Source organism: Lemur catta, chromosome 10 (genome assembly GCF_020740605.2).
Source record: "Lemur catta isolate mLemCat1 chromosome 10, mLemCat1.pri, whole genome shotgun sequence".
Lineage (NCBI taxonomy): Eukaryota > Metazoa > Chordata > Mammalia > Primates > Lemuridae > Lemur > Lemur catta.
Window position 1 is genome coordinate 26744027 of NC_059137.1, and position 14795 is coordinate 26758821.

The following is a 14795-nucleotide window of genomic DNA, read 5'->3' on the forward strand; positions in this document are numbered from 1 at the left end:
CATTCCTAGGATTAAAGTAGTTAATATATGCTAAATGTTTAGAACAATGTTCAGTGGTCACTCACTGTAAAAAAATACTTAAGTACTTATTAAGTGCTTATTATTAGTATTTTCCATCCCATCACCATAATCACTTGTCATAGGCTATGAGGGGTTTCTGGCTTGGTTTCCCTCCTGAGCCTAGATCCTTGCTCAAAATCTCAGCCCATCTGACTAGTTCCTAGACATGACAAAGCACTTGCTAGCTCCCTTTCCCAGTAAGGTACAATTTATTCTCTTTACTCCCAGGCTGGACAGAGTTCTGCTATGAACCGCGGCACACTGATACCAAGAATCATATTTGACTGGACCTGCTCAGCTGCTCGGCTCTCTAGTTTTGATGTGTGTAGCTAACACAAACCCAGTGAGGTCTGGCACCTAGAGGCAAATGAGTGAAGGTAACAGGTCCCAGAGCTGTTAGATTGAGCCAAGGAGAGCATTTTTTCAAGGCTTTATACATTCACCCACAGCCAGAGAAAGAATCTGGGTCACATAAGTGAGGAAAAGCCAGAGAAGCAGTCTCAGGCCTCCGCTATAAGGTTAAGCTGAAACAATAAACAAGTAAATAACCAAGAGGGCAGAAACTAACAATATTGGACACAGGTTAGGAAGCAAAGTGTGAAATAGCCTAAAGCAAGTAGTTCAGGCCAAAGACATGAATAGCATGTCCACAAGGACAGAGATTTTTGTTTCTTTTGTTCCCTCATATAACCCCATGCCTAGAATGTCCTCCAATATTCATTGAATGAATGAACGGATCATCACAGCATAGAGTTCCTCTTTTATATGGTACCAGCTGTACGGCATGGGAAGACTGGGAAGAGGACAGGCCTCAAAATGCTAAGGATTTGAAGAACTAGACACTAATCCCCCAGGGATCAAGCCTGAATACCCCTCCAGCCTGGACATCGAACACCTCGCTTACCCCTCTGGTCTCCGTGGTTTGGGATCCTTCCTCTGCTGTTCCAGCCCTTGCACTTGCCTCTGTCGTGGCACTGATAACACTGCACTGCAACCCTCCACTTCTCCGTCTTCTGGACTGACTGTGACACAGTGCCCAGCACATAACAACAACTCAGGAATGCTGCTAAATAACCTTGCCCTGAGGATTCTCCCACATAGGTGAATGGGCAAAGAATGAGAGAAGAATACAATTTGGTGGTGTGGTTCTTATTTATTCCTGGACAACAGGGCAATAATTTCAGCAAAGGCAATAAGATCAATAGGAAAATAACCAAGAGAGTTTGACTCCATAATTTCTAGACTGACCACAAAGGCAAGGGGAGTTAAACTAAATTTAAAAATCAAAAACAATAATTAATAATAATAATAATGGCTGACATGAAGAAAGGAGGTGGGGGTATTAGCTGATGAGGAAGCTGACGCACCCCTAGGCCGTGATGGTAAAGCTGCGCCCAGAACAAGGGAGAAACAGCCTCGTTCATCTCTGCACTAGACAGGCCACACCCTGAGTGCTGCCTGCTCTCAGCTCTGGATCCCACACTCTAAGGACAGAATGGAAAACCCAAATGTGTTCAGTTGAGGGTACCTATAAGGTAAGCTGATTCAAACCCATAACACAAGACTTGTCAAAAAAGCTGTTTGGCCTGGAGATGGCTTGCAGAGCAGTAAGAGCTACAGCCAATGTCAAAAGGCCTATTAGACTAGAAATTGGGGTTCAAGGAGGTTAAGTTACCTGATCAACATCATACAGTAACTTGGGAGTAGACCTGGGAGTCAAACTCATGTCTATAAGTCTAAATCCCAAACCAAACCTAAAATCATTATGCTTGAAATGGACAGGCCTTCATGTCTTGGAAAAATCCCTCTGGGCCTCAAGTCTCCATCAGTGCAAGGACAAAGCTACATCACTTCAAAGCACCAGTGGTGCTTTGAGGATCTCGGCATTGCATATATATTAAGTGAAGGAAAGAAGATCTGAGTGCCGTTAGCAAATGGACCCTAAACCATCTCACAGGCTCAGGGAGCTGACACCTACATGTAGAGACAGTGCCTTTAGCCATCCCAGCCTGAAGTGTGCAATAATGGATATTGGATCAGAGACCCATCTATCAAAGTCCACTCAGGGTGATGGCTGGAACCCCTCTACTCATTCAACAGAAATGTTTGAGCACCTGTTCAAGCCAAGCCCCGTGCGAAGGGCTGGGTGCACGGTGGTTAATAAAATGGCAGTCTAAGTAAAAGAGACATGCTTTGATCAACAAACCACAAATAAATTGTATGTAATTACAAACTGTGATGCATGTAATGAAGGGAAATAAATGGATTTTATGAGCGAGAACAGATAGTTGGGGTTTTATTAAACAGTGCAAGTACTACAGAACCCCCAATGTTGTTATCTCTGGGAAAGGCTGTGTCTTAGAACAAAGTTTGCCCTAAGGTCAAAACTGAGGACTTACAGGCTCAGACATGCCTCCAGTGGACCCTCTGGAGCTTTAAGGAAAAGTCCACCACACATGGAGCTGAGAGTGATGAGCCTCCAAAGGGGAAGTACCACCTGGGCACAGGTAACCACACGGGAATAAGACACACAAGCGGGGCTGATTTCCACTGAGCTCCCAAAAGGTAAAAGTAGGAAGCAGACAGGAAGGGGCACTGCCCATGAGCAGTGAGTAACCCTTAACACATGACAATGTCCACAAGTGGCAGCAGTAGAATGATAACATATGTCCACACAAAGACTCATACATGCACATTCATAGCAGCTTTATTCATAATATTCCAGCACCAGAAACAAAATGTTCATCAACAGGTGAATGGATTAATAAATTTTTGTATATTTGTGAAATGGAATAGTAGTCAGCAAGAAAAAAGGAATGCACTCCTGATATACAAAATAGTGTTGGTGAATCTCACAGACATTATGCAGGGTAAAAGCAGCCAGACACAAAAGAACATATAGTGTATGATTCCATTTGTAGGAAATTTTTTTTACATGTACTTTATATAAGTACGTTATTTATTTTTTTATTTAAAAAATATTAAAGGAGTATAAATGTTTTTGTTACATGGATATCTTGTATAATACTTAACTCAGGACTTTAGTGTGCCCATCACCATAATAGCATTCAGTGTATCCAGTGGTTTTACCCCTCATCCCTCTCCACCCTGCACCTCTTGGTAGCTGGACAAAACTAATCTATGGTGATATTTATCAAATCAGCATTTGCCTGGAACAGAGGGACAGGAAGGGGAGGCAGGGGGAAGAGACTGACTGAAAAGAGAGAGACATTAAGAGAACATTCTGAGGTGGAAATGCTCTGTTAATACATCATGACTGGGTACTAATTACGTGGGTCAGCAACCTGTACCCCAGCAAGCATGCATACATGAAAATTATATCTCAATAAAGTTGACTTTTTAAGATTTCCTCATTTTTTTAATTTTGTACAACATTCTCTCAGAAACTGAAACAAGTCCCTTAGAGGGCAGGTCAACACCATGACAGTGCTATATCCAAAATTATCCTGCCACCCTGATATTTAATTAATGGCTGGTGAATGCCAGCCCTTCTTGGCATTCAGTCCTCACTGAGAATTGAGGACATCCTCTTCTACCCTGATGAGTAGTGCCAGCCCCAGAACCTCTGGAACCATTTCTTTCGGGAGGCCTGCCAAGCTCTTATTCATATAGACCAACACTGCCAGGCTAGGACACCCCTGGTGATCATTCCGACTAGGACCCCTTTGAGGAAAGTGTGTTATAAGACTGAGGCTTCTACCCTGTGAAACTCATTGTTTTCTTATTTAGCAAATGTTGGGAACATTGTTCACTACTTTATCCTGACCCTGGTACAAAGAAACACAAGAGAAATTCTCTGGTCTTAGTCCCAGGATTAACTGTGCTAAACTGTTTTTCACTTGTGGGCGCTGTGATTCCTCTTTCTGCATTAGCTGCTCAGAAGTTAAATATGTTTTCCATCCCTAGCAAGTATGCACACATTTTATCCATTAACCTCACCCAGGTTTCAAACTTATTTTCCTGTCATTATTTTCTTTTTGCCTTAATTTCCTCAATGACTTTCTTTATATAGACTTTATGTTTTTTAGGTTCACAGCACCATTAAGCAGAAAGTATAGGGTGTTCCCATACATGCTCCCCCCATACACACACAGTCTCTCCCACTATTAACATCCCACACTGCAACGGTGCATTTGTTATATTCTATGAACCTCCATTGATAAATCCTTTTCACCCTGAATCCATCATTTACATCAGGGTTCACTCTTGGCATTGTATGTTCTATGGGTTTTGACATGCATATAATGACATGTATCCACCATTACAGTGTCATACAGAGTAGCTGCATTGCCCAAAACATATCCTCTGTGCTCTGCCTACTCATCCCTTCCTCCTCCCCAACCCCGGGTAACCACTGATCTCTTTACTGTCTTCATAGTTTTGTCTTTTCCAGAATGTCATATAGTTGTAGTCATACAGTAGGTAGTTTTTTCAGATTGGCTTCTTTCACTTAGTAATATGCATTTAAAGTTCCTCCATGTCTTTTCGTGGTTTGATAGCTCATTTCTTGTTAGCACTGAATAATGTTCCATTGTCTGGATGGACCACAGTTTATTTATCCATTTACCTACTCAAGGACATCTTGGTTGCTCCCAAGTTCTGGCAATTATGAATAAAGCTTATGTCCTGCGTGAACATAAGTTTTCAGCTCATTTGGGTAAATACCAAGGAGCACAATTTCTGGATTGTATGGTTAGCGTTTATTTAGTTTTGTAAGAAATTGCAAACATGTCTTCCAAAGTGGCTGTACCATTTTTCATTCCCATCAGCAATGAATGAGAGTTCCTGTTGCTCCACATCTTCACCAGCATTCTGTGTTGTCAATGATCTAGATTTTAGTCATTCTAATAAGTGTATGATGGTATCTCACTGGTTTAATTTTCAAATGACATATGATGTTGAGCATCTTTTCATATGCTTATTTGCCATTTTTATATCTTCTTTAGTGAAGTGTCTATCCAAATCCTTTTCCTATGTTTTTAATTGGTTTGTTTGGTTTCCTACTGTTGGGTTTTAAGAGTACTTTGTATATTTTGAGTAACAGTCCTTTATTAGTTATGTCTTTTGCAAATATTTTCTCCCAGTCGGTGGGAGAATGCCTTCTCATTTTCAATTACTGTTTAGAGATGTTTTTTTAGTGTATGTTTTCAAAAGTCAGCCTGATCCTTTTTGGGACAAATTAGTATGTTGATATCTTTTACATAGATTTTAAATATAAATAGAATAGCGACGGTTATACCACCAGTGATTTTTTTCTTTCTTTGGTTGTCTATTTCACTTCATTTTGGCTCATTTACTGACTGTCAAAGCTTGAACAAATTCCTTTCTCTTAGGACCTCAATTTCTTCTTCTGTAAAATGAGAAAGCTGGATCAGATCATGCCCAGCGTTCCTTAAAACTCTCGCAGGATATATGCCAACAGTCCAGCCATCAGAGGGCACAACCACAGCTCAAATCACGCAACAGAGAGACCCACACCCTGACACTCTGAAAAATGGATTTCACATGCTGACATAGGGCAAGATTCCCAGCGACTCTCTCTAATCTTCACTAACATCTCTGTGAGCAAAAAAACTGGTATTATTCGATTAGCTTCTTGGAGAAGTATCTGGGATGGAAATCTCTCCAGTGCTCAACTGCTGACTGATATAGTAGAAAAACACCAACTCTAGGGATTATAAATGAATATAGGGAAGACTCAAAAAAAAAAAAAGGAAGTAAAAATGTTTTATAAACCTAAACCTGGAAATGGTCAGGGAATAAAGGCAAACAAATAATAACAGTAGGCATTTATACAATAATAATAATAATAGGCACTTGTAGCCTGTGGAATCCTAGCACCTCCAGGTACTCTCATAGCCATAGCACCACTTAAATTGCAGTGAGAATTCCTTGGAAACTCAAAGTCTTTTCTTATGATTCCCAATCATACTAGGTATTATTAGCCACACTTTGCTATTTTTTTTAATAGATGAAGAAACTGAGGTTTAGAGAGATCAAATGATCTACATAAGACTATGCAAGAAGTGACAGAAAGAGTAAGAAGCCAAGTCTTCCAACTGCAGGCCCAGAGCTCTTTCCACCCACACACTGCCCCCTGCGACTGGGTAAATCTCTCCCTTTTATGCTCATTTCCATTCTTACCCACTCAATTCCAGCTGCTGGCAAGTTTTACAAGGCTTTATGAATGCATTTCAGATGACTCCAAATCAGGAGAGATTTTTAACATCACAGATGTCAGAATGAAGAATTGAAAATAACCCTAACAGGTTGGAATGCAGAGCAGAAGCCAGTATGATGAGATTTTACAAGCTTAATATAAAAACCCGAACAAGCTACGTCCCACTATGTGCTGCCTTGTGTCGCCAAATTCATGCTGGTCCCCTGCCTAGCACACACTTCCCACCTCGTCTGCCTAACTAGGACCTGCTACTCATTCTGCAAATCCGAGCTGAATTATCTTCTCCTGGAAACCCTACTTGACACGTTCAGGCAGAATAATCAGATCTTTCTTTTGTGTCACAACTATACCTAGAACACGCTGGCCTCAGAGTACTGTATAATTATGTGTGTCTGTGTCTGTCTCCTCTCCTCTGTGGAAACCAAAAGTAGCTTATCACAAGAATCCTGTGTGCATTATGATTATTTCCTTACATATCTGCAAGCTCTTGGAGAGCAGGATCTGGGACTTATGCCTATATCCCCAGCCAGCCCCCACCAGACCAAAGTATATAAACTCCTGTGTCAGGCAGTGCTCTGGTAAACAAGACAAAATTCCCATCCTTGTGGTTCTTATATTCTAGTAGATAATATACATCAAGGCAAAACAAATAAATAACATTTGAGACAACCGGAAGAACTATGAAAAAGTAAACTAGGTGTCTTAGAAAAGGACTAAGCTGGGGTTATTTTTAGCCAGGTCAAGAAAAGCCTTTGAAAGAAGCAGCCTTTGAGCTAAGACTTGACTGGTGCCTGGGAGCCAGCCATGAGGGGATCTGGGGAAAGACCATTCCAATCAGAAAGGCAGCGGCAGAAGAAGCAGGGGACACTCAAAGGACAACAACTATTTATTAGGCTTAGAATCATTCTTCAGTCCTCCCTGGAGGAGGGTTGAAGGATGGAAGAGTATGTGATCAATATTAATATATCTTGAATGCCTTCCAGATCCCTGGAAAGTTACATATATGATCTCGTAGAGTCCTCACAAGCACAGAGCAGGTTATCCCCACTTTACAGATGAGGCCCAGAGACGAGGTGTGGCAGAAGCCGGATCTGGCTGGCCCTGCTCTGGTTCTTCCCACCAAACTACTTGTTGCTGTCCACCAGCCGCCTCCTCAAGCAGTGGAAGAAACAGGGGAGCATATGATTCATTCTAATGGCAGGTAAAAAGCCCTAAGTAACCACAGGGATGTTGGTATTTCGGAACATGAAGGAGCAGAGCCCATTGATCTTTCCAGCTTTTGCCCATCTGTCAATGCCACAGCGTACCATGGGCACCCAGAGAAGTCTTTCAAATACATTTTCTGAGTGGTATGTTAAATATCCAATTTAAAAAGAAAACTGGCTATGAAAACTGAGCTGTAGATAATTCCCTAAGCTCTTTCCCCCTAATTATGGTGCACACAGACAGCCAGCGAAACAAAGACTTAGGCTCTCTGTTGATTCTCTGATGCCTCATCTGAGGACTAGGTATTTATTTTAATTCAGGACTTGGTTCCTTTTAAAGGAAAATCAGAGTCCCTGAAGAGATTCTCCTGCTAAGATTTCAATCACCATTTCCTCCAAAATGGATGTCAAAGGAAAACCCCCAGGATCCTTGTGACAGTCCACTGTGGGTTTCTAATTTTGAAGAGGAAACTGTAATCTGGTGGCTTAACCCCTGACGATGAATGCAAGAAGGAATGAGAATCAAATGGAGGAATCGATCAAATGAAAAAAGAGGTCTGGGGAAAGCAACATTCATGGAAATAAAATCTCCTGAGGCTCTAAGCTAATAGGAGCAGCTGGTGAAGACCACCAAAGACAAGAGAGTGAGAAAGGGCTTCCAGTGAGAGAAAGCAGAGTGGCTTCTCAGGGACAATGGGGCAGAAATTAGCATTCCAATGACCCAGCACAAAGGGACTCTGGCCAAGCCTGGGAAGGAGGCCCCTCTCCTCCTGGCCCCTTCTTAAGGTCCATTTGTATCTCCCTGCAGCCTCCTCACAAAATAGGTTGGTTTCCTACACGTTATCTTCTAGTGTATTCTTTAATAGAAGTGTGTTTTTTGCTTCATTTAGTTAGAAATACATCGCTCCTCTGCTTGGTATTTGGGCAGAATATGGTCCCCACAGCCAAATACACACTTGTCAGAACTGTGCTGTCTCCCTTTCCCTTTCTTTTAATAAAAGTTTGGATTCCACTGAGTGTTCTTCCACTCCTAAGCTCCAAACATTTCAAACAGCACAAAAGATATGACAAGATGAAAGGAAGTGTCCACAAATAGACAGCTAGACAACTAGTTAGCAGCTGTCTGCTTTTCTTCAGGGTTTCCCTCCCCCCTGGGTGGGGGGAGTTTATTTTTCATTCTTGAAGGAGCCTGACTACAGACTGACTCTCCCCTTTTCCCTCTCCCTCTCTCCTTCTTTCTCTCTCTCTCTCTCTCTCTCTCTCTCTCTCTCTCTCTCTCTGTCTTGCATTGGCCATTTTCCAAGCCTGTTGAGTGTCAGAAGGAGAAAAACACTTAACCATGCCATGTGTAGCCCTGACCTTTGGAACTCATTGTCCTTCTGGGGCAAGGGTGGAGAGCTGTAGCGTTTAAGTGGAATTGCTCCTTCTCTATCTTTTATAGTCCAGTGTTTGCAATTTAATGAGATTGTGATGTTCCATCAAGTGAGGGCATTTCTTTAACAAAAGGAATCTGAAACACAGGTTTTGATTTAAAAACCTGCCCAGGCTTTGGGGAACTGGCTTAAATCTATTTCAGATCTGGATCAACTGAGGTTTGATTGGAAGTTATTCCTCTTGTCCCCTAACAGGTCTGGCAAGTGCATTATTCTTTAATTCTTGATTTTAATTGCAGCTGTGTTGCAAGTGTCTCCCCGTTCTCTCCTCATTGCCTAACAAGATCTTAAGCTCAGGAGATGAAAGTCCTGTAACATAAAGAAAAATCTTTGGAGTGCCCTGAGAACACCTCCTGGGTGCCCATCCAGATCCCTTCTCAGATCGCAGGTTGACATCACCGGAGGGCAAAAGAGGCAGCAAGAGCTTCCCTGCGAGAGTTTATGCAGGGCTGGAAGTGTGCGCCTCTGCTCACACCTTTCCCTGAAATACTCCTGCCTGTTAAATACCGCCCCCGGACCCTCTGACTTACCTGGCCAAAACAGATTCATCCTCCACTTCTATCACCTGTGCCTGCTCCAGGGTTTCCCTCTCTCATGAGCAGCAATATCCTCTACTCACTCATGGGATAGTGGGCCTAGAGTTTTCCCTCTCAAACACCACCACAGTCAGTCCATCCCTACTGATGTCAATTCTCTCTCGTAACCACCTCACCAATGTATGCCTGGTTAGGCCTTCTTCCTCTCTTAATTCATGTTACAGCCTAAAATCTCATTTCCCTCTAATTCATCCTCCATGCTGCAGCAAAAAGATTGTGTTTCAACTACTACTACTGTGCCCTTCATCACGACTTTCCAGTGATTCCCACCTGCCTTAGCTCTTAGCATAATGTCCAGGCTAGGCTGGGTCCTAGGGACCTCACAACCTGAACTCTGTCCTTCTCTGTGGCTCTCCTCCCGCCATTCACCCCCTGAACTGGACACCAGTCACACTGACCTACTAACTCCCAGGCTTCCATGACTGACTCCTTTGCTGGGATGTCCTTCGTCCATCGCAGCCTGCTCAACATCTCAGTTCACTCCATGAAAACTTTCCCTGACTCTGGCTTTGGTTAATGGTCCTGCCTCTGTTCTCCCACGAGAGTATAAAAACACCTCTATCATTGCACTTGGCTGTCAGCCATTGACTAGCAGTAAGCCTCATTCCTGGTTCCTCATTTCTCTGCATGCTAGCCAGAGAACAAACTATGCATTTCTGTCCCCACAGCCTAGCCCAGGACTAGGCATCAATAATTAGTTGATAGATGGATTAACTAATTAATCAAATACCTACCTAAGAAATAGGTCAGAGTTTTCAGAAGTCTTGTAACCTGCAGTAGGAAAAAAGGCCAAGAGATCTTCTTTAGGAAAGGTCACTTAGGGCAGCTTGTCTGTCTAGAATCGGCTGTACGTAGGATGTAGCACAGCGTGTAAGTTGTCATGGACAGGGAAACATCCTGTCCCTGAGTAGGTGCCTCCTAGGCAGAGCCTCCTCAGTGACAGGGCTAATGCTTCCATATCAGAGAGAGGCAGCCCAGGCCTGGCAGAAGGAGACTTGCTCGGACTGGCGTCCAAGGTCCTGGATTCTCTGACATTTACTCATTTCACGACTCTGTAAAGTCACATAGCCCCTAGCCCTTATCTGTTAAACAGGAAAATCCTACCCATCCTGCCTGTTTCACAGGCTGGATATGAGGATACATCCCATGGAAAAGCACTTCACAAAATAAAGGTGATACAAACTATCATCCTCATATGATTTTTTTAAGGTCAGCTTAGCAAATATGCCTGGTTTTTTTATAAGTCTACCCCCTAGAGATGTTCTTCGATTAAAATCTTAAAGATATATTTACAAGCAAGTAGGATATAACCGGTAATAATAATTTGAAGTAGTAATCAGTGTACCTTTCCTTCATGTCTGCTCTCATGGAATTTCTTCACTGTTTCTCCAAGGACATTCCCCCTCTGTTCAGACACCTACATGCGACTCACCTACTGCTTGGCAGTAAAAGGGACACTGGAGAAGCCGAAAACCACGAGGGAATATTCTTCAATATCGAGTTCAAAAGCCAGCAGGCTAGGAAAAAATCGGAAAGCTTGAGAGCAGACTTTGAGAGCAGGCTGTTCCTGCCACTAGACGAGATGAAAGACTCCATGGCTGAGAGAAAGGAAGAGGAGGGATTCCATGGACAAAAGCAGAGTGAGATGGAGAGACCACAGTCATCCGCCCCAGCAGGGACCATCCATCACCATGGTCAGCCTGGGGGCGGAGTGGAAACCTGGTTTCCTCGTTGTTGTCTACTGCCAACTACCAATCAACAGCAACCAGCACATCTCCCATGAGATGTTCACCTCATCTCTGCACTAAGAGTTTCCAGCCCCCTATCCAATCCATTCCATGTCAAAAATGCCTCATTCAATGGTCCATGGCACTTGTAGGCCCTACACACACACAAACACACACAGTATCACACATGTATGCATACACACACACATGCACTAAGTAGAAAATAGGGCCCGGGAGACACAGGGAGGGTTATACCCACATTTGTCCATCAGCATAAGATCTCCCACCAAGCTGGCACGGGGACACACACACATGCGCCCCTATCTCCTCCCCTTACATATGTGTAAAGTATCTCTCAGACTTCATATAGAGCATCAAAAATTCAACTAATAAATCAAGGACAAATTTTTAAAATACAATAGAATATTTACTCTGAAGAATTGATGTAGAATAATATCAAGATCTTACCCAAAGTAGCTATTGTAATAAAGTTTTTCTATGAGTGCATTGTCCTTATTTATCAAAAGTGTTTGGTACATTTTGCTGAATACCAAGGAGCATTTACGAAGCTAGATGATCCTGGGTACAGAATGGTCAAACATTATCACTCGTTGAGTTGGCGGGAGAGAGAGAAGGGTCACATTGGATGGTGTTACACAGAGAGTACCAGAGTATCCATCCTTCTGTCCAACAAGGGATCTGCTTTTAATTCATACTCTCATCTTTCTGGCAAGAAGCAAGCAGGATTCAACCCCTCTCACATCTCTTTGGGGAGAGCAGAGAACAAGGGTGGCTGCCCCAAGCCTGGGGCATGAAGAGGAGGAAAAGGCAGAAGGGAAAGAATTCTGCAAATAAATGAATAGCCTAATTCCCAAGGGAGTGGGGAAATTACAGTGGGCTCATGGCCATGCATGTTGGAGAGAGGTACACGGCATGTGAGAACAGTAGTCAGCAGGACAGACAGAGCAGATGCCCTTGTGGTGGTCACTGCCCATGAAGGGAGAGAAGTACTACCTAGGCAACCACGAGACAGTGAAATAAGTACTGCAATAGGGAAAGAAAGACTCCCCTAGTTCCCCATATTGTGGAAACACCCTCCAGGGGAACTTGACATAGCCAAGGGTTGAGGGTGGCAGCTAAAGAAGGTTATTGTCAGAAGTAACTTTTTAAAAAACATATTAATTGATAAAAAAGAATCAGTATGTATTTATAGGGTACAATGTGGTGTTTTGATACATTAAAGGATGAGTAAGAGTAAAAAGGATGTGATGGGTGAACCAGGAAGTTGGAACAGTCCGAATTCTCCCACTAGAGGGCCAAGAGAGAAAGCAAACCCACAGATACATTTTGTCTGGCTCACAGAGTTTTGTGACTGTGTGGATGCTGTTGTTGTTTTTAGTTACTGGTCAACAATGAAGGTTTTCACATTAAAATTCAGATTTCTGATTTCTCTTGAAATTCCCTCCTGGTAACAGTTGACTGGAATTGATAGCAATTGCCCCTTTAAACAGGGTCTGACTTATTCCATTCCATGTCACTCCTTCTTGTGCTCTGCTGTGGTCTGCATGGGTCCCCCAGAATGTATTAATATATGTTGAAACTTAATCAGCAGTGTGATAATATTAAGAGGTGGGGCCCTTAGGAGGTAATTAAGTCATGAGGACAGAGCCCTTGTGAATGAGATTAGTGCCCTTATAAAAGGGGCCTGAGGGAGCCCCCTTGCCCCTCTGCCACATGAGGACACAGTGAGAAAGCTCCATCTATGAGGAGCAGACACTGAACCTGTGGGCACCCTGATCTTGGACTTCCCAGCCTCCAGAACTGTGAGCAATAAACTCCTGTTGTTTATAAATTACCCAATCTAGCAGCCCTAATAGACTGAGACACGTCCCTAGCAGTGAGGCCTAGGTCAGTTGCTATTTATCATCAAGCTTGTGCTGTTGTCTAATAGTAGAGTTCAAGGAAAAGCAAAATGTTTCTGCCGAGAGTGGAAACGGCATGATAGAGCAAGGAAGCTGTGTTTCATTCCACTCTTTGCCCTCATAGCCCAGCCAGCCCAGCCCCATGTGCCTTTGAGTGGTGAGTCCTGGTCTAGACCTACGTGAGGGCAGCTTGTTCTCCTCTATGAATGTGGCACTGGGCACTGTGCCTGGTACTTGGTAGAGAAGAAATAAGTGCTTTCTGAGTGAATTTTTTAAAGTATACAATGTCTAGACTGCAAGAGGAGCACATCTTATTCAGAGAATTGGGGGGCAGAATTAGGATAAATGTAAAGAAGTAGGAAGAAGCCTGAGATGAGGGTGAAGAGGAGGGCAGAGGCTGTATCAGGAAGATCTGTCCAACCTTTCTAGAGTGGAGACTTCATCCTACAGGCAATGGGAACTTGTCAAAAGGTTTTAAGCAAAGAGAGTGGACTTGCCTAAATTTATGTTTAGAAAGATCTCTCTCCACAGCATTGTAAAAACTGGATTGGAGGAGACCGTATCAGAGGCTGGTCTAGGAAGGTGTCACAGTGGTCCAGGTGACCACCAATGAAGGCCTGAACTGGACAAGGATGATGGGGATGGTGGATAAAGAGGTTTTAGGTGACAGAATCCCCAGCACAAGCTGGCTGTTTGAGGATAGAGCGAGGAGGGAGTGGGTCAGACTTAGGTCCTGGGGTGAAATGAACAGGGCTCCCATGAATCTACTGACATGAGATGAGGCCACTTTCCCTTCCCCTTCTTTTGTTCTACAATCTCTTGCCTTTCTGGAGTTTCAGCTACTGTTTCAGCTAGAGTTTGACAAATTAAATAAAAAAAAAACTAGATGCCTAGTTCATTTGAATTTCAGACCAACAATTTTTTTTTTTTATATTAAGGATGTCCCATGAAACATTTGGGCATCCTGTATTTTTATTTGCTAGACCTGGCAACCCCAGTTTCAGCCCCACTCCTTCTTCGAGGACTCTCCATCCATGAAAGGAGACATTTCCTTACCACAGGGTAGGAATCTGTAAACACTGCTCTAGAGCAACCCTCTACTGGCAAATCAATGGAGTCACTTTTGATAATATATTTCCATGGCCCATCAAGTCTTGGTGTAAAGAAATATTGTCGTGCTCGCCCAGAGCAGTTCCTGAAAGAAGCAAGTGATTAGCCCAAAGGCAGAGCCAATGAACCACAGTCATAAACACACAAGGAGACAGGACAAGAAAGGACAAAAGGTAACTATGAGGAGAGGAGAGAAGAGGAGGGCGCAGCAAAGAAAATCACATCTATCATGAGTCAGGCAGAAGACTCCAGGGTCCTCAGGGAGTCTTAATGTGTTCACACATGGGTGATGGAATGATCAGTGATATTCTATTCCTTAATTTTCACACTTTTCCATATTTCCATGGAGTATGTGCTACTTTTATTTTTTAAAATAGTAAATATTATTTTTAAAAGGAGAAGTATTTATCTGTCTTCTTTCGAAAAGCTTCATTCATGTCTTTTGCCCACTTTTTAATGGGATTGTTTGATTTTTTTCTTGCCGATTTGCTTGAGTTCTTTGTCCATTCCAGTTATTAGTCCTTTATCGGATGTATAGCT